This window comes from Lissotriton vulgaris, chromosome 6 (assembly GCF_964263255.1).
Source record: "Lissotriton vulgaris chromosome 6, aLisVul1.2, whole genome shotgun sequence".
NCBI lineage: Eukaryota > Metazoa > Chordata > Amphibia > Caudata > Salamandridae > Lissotriton > Lissotriton vulgaris.
Genome location: NC_141694.1, coordinates 8,601,209 through 8,613,536, shown reverse-complemented (window position 1 = coordinate 8,613,536; position 12,328 = coordinate 8,601,209). Strand labels below are relative to the sequence as shown.

At 59.6% G+C, this 12,328-nt stretch overlaps 1 protein-coding gene across 2 annotated transcripts in view; it reads right to left on the bottom strand.

Annotated features, from left to right (window-relative positions):
* Positions 1–12,328, bottom strand: part of KLHDC3 (kelch domain containing 3) — a 249,559-nt gene that overhangs the window by 136,553 nt on the left and 100,678 nt on the right. The gene's annotated exons all lie outside the window — the stretch shown is intronic.

Below are 12,328 nucleotides of genomic sequence, written 5' to 3'. Positions count from 1 at the left end.
AGCAGAGATCATACCCCTCTCCACCCCCAGCAGAGATCATACCCCTCTCCACCCCAGCAGAGATCAAACCCCCCTCCACCCCAGCAGAGATCAAACTCCTCTCCACCCGAGATCATACCCCTCTCCACCCCAGCAGAGAGCATACCCTCTCCACCCCAGCAGAGATAATACCCCTCTCCACCCCCAGCAGAGATCATACCCCTCCCACCCTCAGCAGAGATCATACCCCTCTCCACCCCAGCAGAGATCATACCCTCTCCACCCCCAGCAGAGATCATACCCCTCTCCGCCCCAGCAGAGATCATACCCCTCTCCACCCCCAGCAGAGATCATACCCCTCTCCACCCCAGCAGAGATCAAACCCCCCTCCACCCCAGCAGAGATCATACCCCTCCCACCCTCAGCAGAGATCATACCCCTCTCCACCCCCAGCAGCGATCATACCCCCCTCCACCCCAGCAGAGATCAAACCCCCCTCCACCCCAGCAGAGATCATACCCCTCCCACCCTCAGCAGAGATCATACCCCTCTCAACCCCCAGCAGAGATCATACCCCTCTCCACCCCAGCAGAGATCAAACCCCCCTCCACCCCAGCAGAGATCATACCCCTCTCCACCCCAGCAGAGATCATACCCCTCTCCACCCCAGCAGAGATCATACCCCCCTCCACCCCCAGCAGAGATCATACCCCCCTCCACCCCCAGCAGAGCTCATACCCCTCTCCACCCCAGCAGAGATCATACCCCTCCCACCCTCAGCAGAGATCATACCCCTCTCAACCCCCAGCAGAGATCATACCCCTCTCCACCCCAGCAGAGATCAAACCCCTCTCCACCCCCAGCAGCGATCATACCCCTCTCCACCCCAGCAGAGATCAAACCCCCCTCCACCCCAGCAGAGATCATACCCCTCCCACCCTCAGCAGAGATCATACCCCTCTCCACCCCCAGCAGAGATCATACCCCTCTCCACCCCAGCAGAGATCAAACCCCCCTCCACCCCAGCAGAGATCAAACTCCTCTCCACCCGAGATCATACCCCTCTCCACCCCAGCAGAGAGCATACCCTCTCCACCCCAGCAGAGATAATACCCCTCTCCACCCCCAGCAGAGATCATACCCCTCCCACCCTCAGCAGAGATCATACCCCTCTCCACCCCAGCAGAGATCATACCCTCTCCACCCCCAGCAGAGATCATACCCCTCTCCGCCCCAGCAGAGATCATACCCCTCTCCACCCCCAGCAGAGATCATACCCCTCTCCACCCCAGCAGAGATCAAACCCCCCTCCACCCCAGCAGAGATCATACCCCTCCCACCCTCAGCAGAGATCATACCCCTCTCCACCCCCAGCAGCGATCATACCCCCCTCCACCCCAGCAGAGATCAAACCCCCCTCCACCCCAGCAGAGATCATACCCCTCCCACCCTCAGCAGAGATCATACCCCTCTCAACCCCCAGCAGAGATCATACCCCTCTCCACCCCAGCAGAGATCAAACCCCCCTCCACCCCAGCAGAGATCATACCCCTCTCCACCCCAGCAGAGATCATACCCCTCTCCACCCCAGCAGAGATCATACCCCTCTCCACCCCAGCAGAAATCATACCCCATCCACCCCAGCAGAGATCAAACTCCTCTCCACCCGAGATCATACCCCTCTCCACCCCAGCAGAGAGCATACCCTCTCCACCCAAGCAGAGAGCATACCCCTCTCCACCCCAGCAGAGAGCATACCCCTCTCCACCCCAGCAGAGAGCATACCCCTCTCCACCCCAGCAGAGATCATACCCCTCTCCACCCCAGCAGAGAGCATACCCTCTCCACCCAAGCAGAGAGCATACCCCTCTCCACCCCAGCAGAGAGCATACCCCTCTCCACCCCAGCAGAGAGCATACCCCTCTCCACCCCAGCAGAGATCATACCCCTCTCCACCCCAGCAGAGAGCATACCCCTCTCCACCCCAGCAGAGAGCATACCCCTCTCCACCCCAGCAGAGAGCATACCCCTCTCCACCCCAGCAGCGATCATACCCCTCTCCACCCAAGCAGAGAACATACCCTCCCACCCCAGCAGAGATCATACCCCTCTTCACCCCCAGCAGAGATCATACCCCTCCCACCCTCAGCAGAGATCATACCCCTCTCCACCCCAGCAGAGATCATACCCTCTCCACCCCCAGCAGAGAGCATACCCCTCTCCACCCCAGCAGAGATCATACCCCTCTCCACCCCAGCAGAGATCATACCCCTCTCCACCCCCAGCAGAAATCATACCCCATCCACCCCAGCAGAGATCAAACTCCTCTCCACCCCAGCAGAGATCATACCCCCCTCCACCCCAGCAGAGATCATACCCCTCTCCACCCCAGCAGAGATCATACCCCTCTCCACCCCAGCAGAGATCATACCCCTCTCCACCCCAGCAGAGATCATACCCCCCTCCACCCCAGCAGAAATCATACCCCATCCACCCCAGCAGAGATCAAACTCCTCTCCACCCCAGCAGAGATCATACCCCCCTCCACCCCAGCAGAGATCATACCCCTCTCCACCCCAGCAGAGATCATACCCCTCTCCACCCCAGCAGAGATCATACCCCTCTCCACCCCAGCAGAGATCATACCCCTCTCCACCCCAGCAGAGATCATACCCCCCTCCACCCCAGCAGAGATCATACCCCTCTCCACCCCAGCAGAGATCATACCCCTCCCACCCGAGATCATACCCCTCTCCACCCCCAGCAGAGATCACACCCCTCTCCACCCCAGCAGAGATCATACCCCTCTCCACCCCAGCAGGGATCACACCCCTCTCCACCCCCAGCAGAGATCATACCCCTCCCACCCGAGATCATACCCCTCTCCACCCCCAGCAGAGATCATACCCCTCTCCACCCCCAGCAGAGATCATACCCCTCTCCACCCCAGCAGAGATCATACCCCTCTCCACCCCCAGCAAAGATCATACCCCTCCCACCCGAGATCATACCCCTCTCCGCCCCAGCAGAGATCATACCCCTCTCCACCCCCAGCAGAGATCATACCCCTCCCCACCCCCAGCAGGGATCATACCCCTCTCCACCCCAGCAGAGATCATACCCCTCTCCACCCCAGCAGGGATCACACCCCTCTCCACCCCCAGCAGAGATCATACCCCTCTCCACCCCCAGCAGAGATCATACCCTCTCCACCCCAGCAGAGATCATACCCCTCTCCACCCCAGCAGAGATCATACCCCTCTCCACCCCAGCAGAGATAATACCCCTCTCCACCCCCAGCAGAGATCATACCCCTCTCACCCTCAGCAGAGATCATACCCCTCTCCACCCCAGCAGAGATCATACCCTCTCCACCCCCAGCAGAGATCATACCCCTCTTCGCCCCAGCAGAGATCATACCCCTCTCCACCCCCAGCAGAGATCATACCCCTCTCCACCCCCAGCAGAGATCATACCCCTCCCACCCTCAGCAGAGATCATACCCCTCTCCACTCCAGCAGAGATCATACCCCTCTCCACCCCCAGCAGAGATCATACCCCTCTCCACCCAAGCAGAGAGCATACCCCTCTCCACCCCCAGCAGAGATCATACCCCTCTCCACCCCCAGCAGAGATCATACCCCTCTCCACCCCAGCAGAGATCATACCCCTCTCCACCCCCAGCAGAGATCATACCCCTCTCCAACCCCAGCAGAGATCATACCCCTCTCCACCCCCAGCAGAGATCATACCCCTCTCCACCCCAGCAGAGATCATACCCCTCTCCACCCCCAGCAGAGATCATACCCCTCCCCACCCCCAGCAGAGATCATACCCCTCCCCACCCCCAGCAGAGATCATACCCCTCTCCACCCCCAGCAGAGATCACACCCCTCTCCACCCCAGCAGAGATCATACCCCTCTCCACCCCAGCAGGGATCATACCCCTCTCCACTCCAGCAGAGATCATACCCCTCTCCACCCCAGCAGAGATCATACCCCTCTCCACCCCAGCAGAGAACAGACCCCAGCAGAGATCATACCCCTCTCCACTCCAGCAGAGATCATACCCCTCTCCACCCAAGCAGCGATCATACCCCTCCCACCCCCAGCAGAGATCATACCCCTCTCCACCCCAGCAGAGCTCATACCCCTCTCCACCCCAGCAGAGATCATACCCCTCTCCACCCAAGCAGCGATCATACCCCTCCCACCCCCAGCAGAGATCATACCCCTCTCCACCCCAGCAGAGCTCACACCCCTCCCACCCCCAGCAGAGATCATATCCCCCTCCACCCCCAGCAGAGATCATACCCCTCTCCACCCCAGCAGCGATCATACCCCTCTCCACCCAAGCAGCGATCATACCCCTCCCACCCCCAGCAGAGATCATACCCCTCTCCACCCCAGCAGAGCTCATACCCCTCTCCACCCCAGCAGAGATCATACCCCTCTCCACCCCAGCAGAGATCATACCCCTCCACCCCCAGCAGAGATCATACCCCTCTCTACCCCCAGCAGAAATCATACCCCTCTCCACCCCCAGCAGAGATCACACCCCTCTCCACCCCAGCAGAGATCATACCCCTCCCCACCCCCAGCAGAGATCATACCCCTCCCCACCCCCAGCAGAGATCATACCCCTCTCCACCCCCAGCAGAGATCACACCCCTCTCCACCCCAGCAGAGATCATACCCCTCTCCACCCCAGCAGGGATCATACCCCTCTCCACTCCAGCAGAGATCATACCCCTCTCCACCCCAGCAGAGATCATACCCCTCTCCACCCAAGCAGCGATCATACCCCTCCCACCCCCAGCAGAGATCATACCCCTCTCCACCCCAGCAGAGCTCATACCCCTCTCCACCCCAGCAGAGATCATACCCCTCTCCACCCCAGCAGAGATCATACCCCTCCACCCCCAGCAGAGATCATACCCCTCTCTACCCCCAGCAGAAATCATACCCCTCTCCACCCCAGCAGAGATCACACCCCTCTCCACCCCAGCAGAGATCATACCCCTCCCACCCTCAGCAGAGATCATACCCCTCTCCACCCCAGCAGAGATCATACCCCTCTCCACCCCAGCAGAGAGCATACCCCTCTCCACCCCAGCAGAGATCAAACCCCCCTCCACCCCAGCAGAGATCATACCCCTCCCACCCTCAGCAGAGATCATACCCCTCTCCACCCCCAGCAGCGATCATACCCCCCTCCACCCCAGCAGAGATCAAACCCCCCTCCACCCCAGCAGAGATCATACCCCTCCCACCCTCAGCAGAGATCATACCCCTCTCCACCCCCAGCAGAGATCATACCCCTCTCCACCCCAGCAGAGATCAAACCCCCCTCCACCCCAGCAGAGATCATACCCTTCTCCACCCCAGCAGAGATCATACCACTCTCCACCCCAGCAGAGATCATACCCCTCTCCACCCCAGCAGAAATCATACCCCATCCACCCCAGCAGAGATCAAACTCCTCTCCACCCGAGATCATACCCCTCTCCACCCCAGCAGAGAGCATACCCTCTCCACCCAAGCAGAGAGCATACCCCTCTCCACCCCAGCAGAGAGCATACCCCTCTCCACCCCAGCAGAGAGCATACCCCTCTCCACCCCAGCAGAGAGCATACCCCTCTCCACCCCAGCAGAGATCATACCCCTCTCCACCCCAGCAGAGAGCATACCCTCTCCACCCAAGCAGAGAGCATACCCCTCTCCACCCCAGCAGAGAGCATACCCCTCTCCACCCCAGCAGAGAGCATACCCCTCTCCACCCCAGCAGAGATCATACCCCTCTCCACCCCAGCAGAGAGCATACCCCTCTCCACCCCAGCAGAGATCATACCCCTCTCCACCCCAGCAGAGATCATACCCCTCTCCACCCCAGCAGCGATCATACCCCTCTCCACCCAAGCAGAGAACATACCCTCCCACCCCAGCAGAGATCATACCCCTCTTCACCCCCAGCAGAGATCATACCCCTCCCACCCTCAGCAGAGATCATACCCCTCTCCACCCCAGCAGAGATCATACCCTCTCCACCCCCAGCAGAGATCATACCCCTCTCCGCCCCAGCAGAGATCATACCCCTCTCCACCCCCAGCAGAGATCATACCCCTCTCCACCCCAGCAGAGATCAAACCCCCCTCCACCCCAGCAGAGATCATACCCCTCTCCACCCCCAGCAGCGATCATACCCCTCTCCACCCCAGCAGAGATCAAACCCCCCTCCACCCCAGCAGAGATCATACCCCTCCCACCATCAGCAGAGATCATACCCCTCTCCACCCCCAGCAGAGATCATACCCCTCTCCACCCCAGCAGAGATCAAACCCCCCTCCACCCCAGCAGAGATCATACCCCTCTCCACCCCAGCAGAGATCATACCCCTCTCCACCCCAGCAGAGATCATACCCCTCTCCACCCCAGCAGAAATCATACCCCATCCACCCCAGACGAGATCAAACTCCTCTCCACCCGAGATCATACCCCTCTCCACCCCAGCAGAGAGCATACCCTCTCCACCCAAGCAGAGAGCATACCCCTCTCCACCCCAGCAGAGAGCATACCCCTCTCCACCCCAGCAGAGAGCATACCCCTCTCCACCCCAGCAGAGATCATACCCCTCTCCACCCCAGCAGAGAGCATACCCTCTCCACCCAAGCAGAGAGCATACCCCTCTCCACCCCAGCAGAGAGCATACCCCTCTCCACCCCAGCAGAGATCATACCCCTCTCCACCCCAGGAGAGAGCATACCCCTCTCCACCCCAGCAGAGATCATACCCCTCTCCACCCCAGCAGAGATCATACCCCTCTCCACCCCAGCAGCGATCATACCCCTCTCCACCCAAGCAGAGAGCATACCCCTCTCCACCCCAGCAGAGATCATACCCCTCTCCACCCCAGCAGAGAGCATACCCCTCTCCACCCCAGCAGAGATCATACCCCTCTCCACCCCAGCAGAGATCATACCCCTCTCCACCCCCAGCAGAAATCATACCCCATCCACCCCAGCAGAGATCAAACTCCTCTCCACCCCAGCAGAGATCATACCCCCCTCCACCCCAGCAGAGATCATACCCCTCTCCACCCCAGCAGAGATCATACCCCTCTCCACCCCAGCAGAGATCATACCCCTCTCCACCCCAGCAGAGATCATACCCCCCTCCACCCCAGCAGAAATCATACCTCATCCACCCCAGCAGAGATCAAACTCCTCTCCACCCCAGCAGAGATCATACCCCCCTCCACCCCAGCAGAGATCATACCCCTCTCCACCCCAGCAGAGATCATACCCCTCTCCACCCCAGCAGAGATCATACCCCTCTCCACCCCAGCAGAGATCATACCCCCCTCCACCCCAGCAGAGATCATACCCCTCTCCACCCCAGCAGAGATCATACCCCTCCCACCCGAGATCATACCCCTCTCCACCCCCAGCAGAGATCACACCCCTCTCCACCCCAGCAGAGATCATACCCCTCTCCACCCCAGCAGGGATCACACCCCTCTCCACCCCCAGCAGAGATCATACCCCTCCCACCCGAGATCATACCCCTCTCCACCCCCAGCAGAGATCATACCCCTCTCCACCCCCAGCAGAGATCATACCCCTCTCCACCCCAGCAGAGATCATACCCCTCTCCACCCCCAGCAAAGATCATACCCCTCCCACCCGAGATCATACCCCTCTCCGCCCCAGCAGAGATCATACCCCTCTCCACCCCCAGCAGAGATCATACCCCTCCCCACCCCCAGCAGGGATCATACCCCTCTCCACCCCAGCAGAGATCATACCCCTCTCCACCCCAGCAGGGATCACACCCCTCTCCACCCCCAGCAGAGATCATACCCCTCTCCACCCCCAGCAGAGATCATACCCTCTCCACCCCAGCAGAGATCATACCCCTCTCCACCCCAGCAGAGATCATACCCCTCTCCACCCCAGCAGAGATAATACCCCTCTCCACCCCCAGCAGAGATCATACCCCTCTCACCCTCAGCAGAGATCATACCCCTCTCCACCCCAGCAGAGATCATACCCTCTCCACCCCCAGCAGAGATCATACCCCTCTCCGCCCCAGCAGAGATCATACCCCTCTCCACCCCCAGCAGAGATCATACCCCTCTCCACCCCCAGCAGAGATCATACCCCTCCCACCCTCAGCAGAGATCATACCCCTCTCCACTCCAGCAGAGATCATACCCCTCTCCACCCCCAGCAGAGATCATACCCCTCTCCACCCAAGCAGAGAGCATACCCCTCTCCACCCCCAGCAGAGATCATACCCCTCTCCACCCCCAGCAGAGATCATACCCCTCTCCACCCCAGCAGAGATCATACCCCTCTCCACCCCCAGCAGAGATCATACCCCTCTCCAACCCCAGCAGAGATCATACCCCTCTCCACCCCCAGCAGAGATCATACCCCTCTCCACCCCAGCAGAGATCATACCCCTCTCCACCCCCAGCAGAGATCATACCCCTCCCCACCCCCAGCAGAGATCATACCCCTCCCCACCCCCAGCAGAGATCATACCCCTCTCCACCCCCAGCAGAGATCACACCCCTCTCCACCCCAGCAGAGATCATACCCCTCTCCACCCCAGCAGGGATCATACCCCTCTCCACTCCAGCAGAGATCATACCCCTCTCCACCCCAGCAGAGATCATACCCCTCTCCACCCCAGCAGAGAACAGACCCCAGCAGAGATCATACCCCTCTCCACTCCAGCAGAGATCATACCCCTCTCCACCCAAGCAGCGATCATACCCCTCCCACCCCCAGCAGAGATCATACCCCTCTCCACCCCAGCAGAGCTCATACCCTTCTCCACCCCAGCAGAGATCATACCCCTCTCCACCCAAGCAGCGATCATACCCCTCCCACCCCCAGCAGAGATCATACCCCTCTCCACCCCAGCAGAGCTCACACCCCTCCCACCCCCAGCAGAGATCATATCCCCCTCCACCCCCAGCAGAGATCATACCCCTCTCCACCCCAGCAGAGATCATACCCCTCTCCACCCAAGCAGCGATCATACCCCTCCCACCCCCAGCAGAGATCATACCCCTCTCCACCCCAGCAGAGCTCATACCCCTCTCCACCCCAGCAGAGATCATACCCCTCTCCACCCCAGCAGAGATCATACCCCTCCACCCCCAGCAGAGATCATACCCCTCTCTACCCCCAGCAGAAATCATACCCCTCTCCACCCCCAGCAGAGATCACACCCCTCTCCACCCCAGCAGAGATCATACCCCTCCCCACCCCCAGCAGAGATCATACCCCTCCCCACCCCCAGCAGAGATCATACCCCTCTCCACCCCCAGCAGAGATCACACCCCTCTCCACCCCAGCAGAGATCATACCCCTCTCCACCCCAGCAGGGATCATACCCCTCTCCACTCCAGCAGAGATCATACCCCTCTCCACCCCAGCAGAGATCATACCCCTCTCCACCCAAGCAGCGATCATACCCCTCCCACCCCCAGCAGAGATCATACCCCTCTCCACCCCAGCAGAGCTCATACCCCTCTCCACCCCAGCAGAGATCATACCCCTCTCCACCCCAGCAGAGATCATACCCCTCCACCCCCAGCAGAGATCATACCCCTCTCTACCCCCAGCAGAAATCATACCCCTCTCCACCCCCAGCAGAGATCACACCCCTCTCCACCCCAGCAGAGATCATACCCCTCTCCACCCCAGCAGGGATCACACCCCTCTCCATCCCAGCAGAGATCATACCCCTCCACCCCCAGCAGAGATCATACCCCTCTCTACCCCCAGCAGAAATCATACCCCTCTCCACCCCCAGCAGAGATCATATCCCCCTCCACCCCCAGCAGAGATCGTACCCCTCTCCACCCCAGCAGAGATCATACCCCCCTCCACCCCAGCAGAGATTATACCCCTCTCCACCCCAGCAGAGATCATACCCCTCTCCACCCCAGCAGAGATCATACCCCTCTCCACCCCAGCAGAGATCATACCCCCCTCCACCCCCAGCAGAGATCATACCCCCCTCCACCCCCAGCAGAGATCATACCCCTCTCTACCCCCAGCAGAAATCATACCCCTCTTCACCCCCAGCAGAGATCATATCCCCCTCCACCCCCAGCAGAGATCATACCCCTCTCCACCCCAGCAGAGATCATACCCCTCTCCACCCCAGCAGAGATCATACCCCTCTCCACCCCAGCAGAGATCCTACCCCTCTCCACCACAGCAGAGCTCATACCCCACTCCACCCCCAGCAGAGATCATACCCCTCTCCACCCCAGCAGAGATCATACCCCTCCCTCAGTAGAGCTCATACCCCTCTCCACCCCAGCAGGGATCACACCCCTCTCCACCCCAGCAGAGATCCTACCCCTCCACCACCATCAGAGATCCTACCCCTCCACCCCCAGCAGACATCCTACCCCTCTCCACTCCAGGCGAGATCATACCCCTCTACCCCCAGCAGAGATCATACCCCTCTCCACCCCAGCAGAGATCATACCCCTCTCCACCCCAGCAGAGATCATACCCCTCTCCACCCCAGCAGAGATCATACCCCTCTCCACCCCAAGCAGAGATCATACCCCTCTCCATCCCAGCAGAGATCATACCCCTCTCCACCCCAGCAGAGATCATACCCCTCTCCACCCCAGCAGAGATCATACCCCTCTCCACCCCAGCAGAGATCATACCCCTCTCCACCCCAGCAGAGAACAGACCCCAGCAGAGATCATACCCCTCTCCACCCCCAGCAGAGATCACACCCCTCTCCACCCCCAGCAGAGATCATACCCCTCCCACCCCCAGCAGAGAACATACCCCTCTCCACCCCAGCAGAGATCATACCCCTCTCCACCCCAGCAGAGATCATACCCCTCTCCACCCCAGCAGAGATCATACCCCTCTCCGCCCCAGCAGAGATCATACCCCTCTCCGCCCCAGCAGAGATCATACCCCCCTTCACCCCAGCAGAGATCATACCCCCCTCCACCCCAGCAGGGATCATACCCCTCTCCACCCCAGTAGAGTTCATACCCCACTCCACCCCAGTAGAGATCATACCCCTCTCCACCCCCAGCAGAGAACATACCCTCCCACCCCAGCAGAGATCATACCCCTCTTCACCCCCAGCAGAGATCACACCCCTCTCCACCCCAGCAGAGATCATACCCCTCTCCACCCCAGCAGAGATCATACCCCTCTCCACCCCCGGCAGAGAACATACCCCTCTCCACCCCCAGCAGAGATCATACCCCTCTCCGCCCCAGCAGAGATCATACCCCTCCCTCAGTAGAGCGCATACCCCTCTCCACCCCCAGCAGAGATCATACCCCTCTCCACCCCCAGCAGAGAACATACCCCTCCCACCCCAGCAGAGATCATACCCCTCCCACCCCAGCAGAGGTCATACCCCTCTCCACCCCCAACAGAGATAACACCCCTCTCCACCCCCAACAGAGATCACACCCCTCTCCACCCCAGCAGGGATCACACCCCTCTCCACCCCCAGCAGAGATCATACCCCTCTCCACCCCCAGCAGAGATCATACCCCACTCCACCCCAGTAGAGATCATACCTGTCCCACCCCAGCAGAGATCATACCCCTCTCTGCCCCAGCAGAGATCATACCCCTCTCCACCCCAGCAGAGATCATACCCCTCTCCACCCCAGCAGAGATCATACCCCTCCCACCCCAGCAGAGATCATACCCCTCTCCACCCCAGCAGAGATCATACCCCTCTCCACCCCAGCAGAGATCATACCCCTCCCACCCCAGCAGAGATCATACCCCACTCCACCCCAGTAGAGATCATACCTGTCCCACCCCAGCAAAGATCATACCCCTTGTGGAGAAGTGTGGCTCAATGGTTAGAGCAGTGTGAACAAAAGAAGGTATTGGGTCCTACAACTGACCAGCCTGGACCTCAACAATTGCAAAACAGAACCAGGTGACTAGTCAGGCTTGTTTTGTGATAAGTTAGGATACCCTCAGCCAGTTTGTGCTGCGTGAACCACACGTTTTGTATTACAAAAGATTTATTTTCATTTTTAATAAAGTTTCATAAATTCATCCATATGTCTTCAAAGGAATATCCTGTCAAAACAGTAGAATCAACTACAGACAATTGTGTGCGCAATATATACATGTGTGAAAAGGTTCACAATGGATACTCAAAATTGACAACACCCACATGCAACTCGTAAGTAAGTAAGGACGTCCGTGAATTGGTCCGGAGTCGTGTAGCTGCTCACGTTCTCTCAATTACTGTGCTCGATAGTAACTGCAGGTATACAGTGACGCTCGGCAAGAGGTCCGGAGGTCCCATGGGTAGAG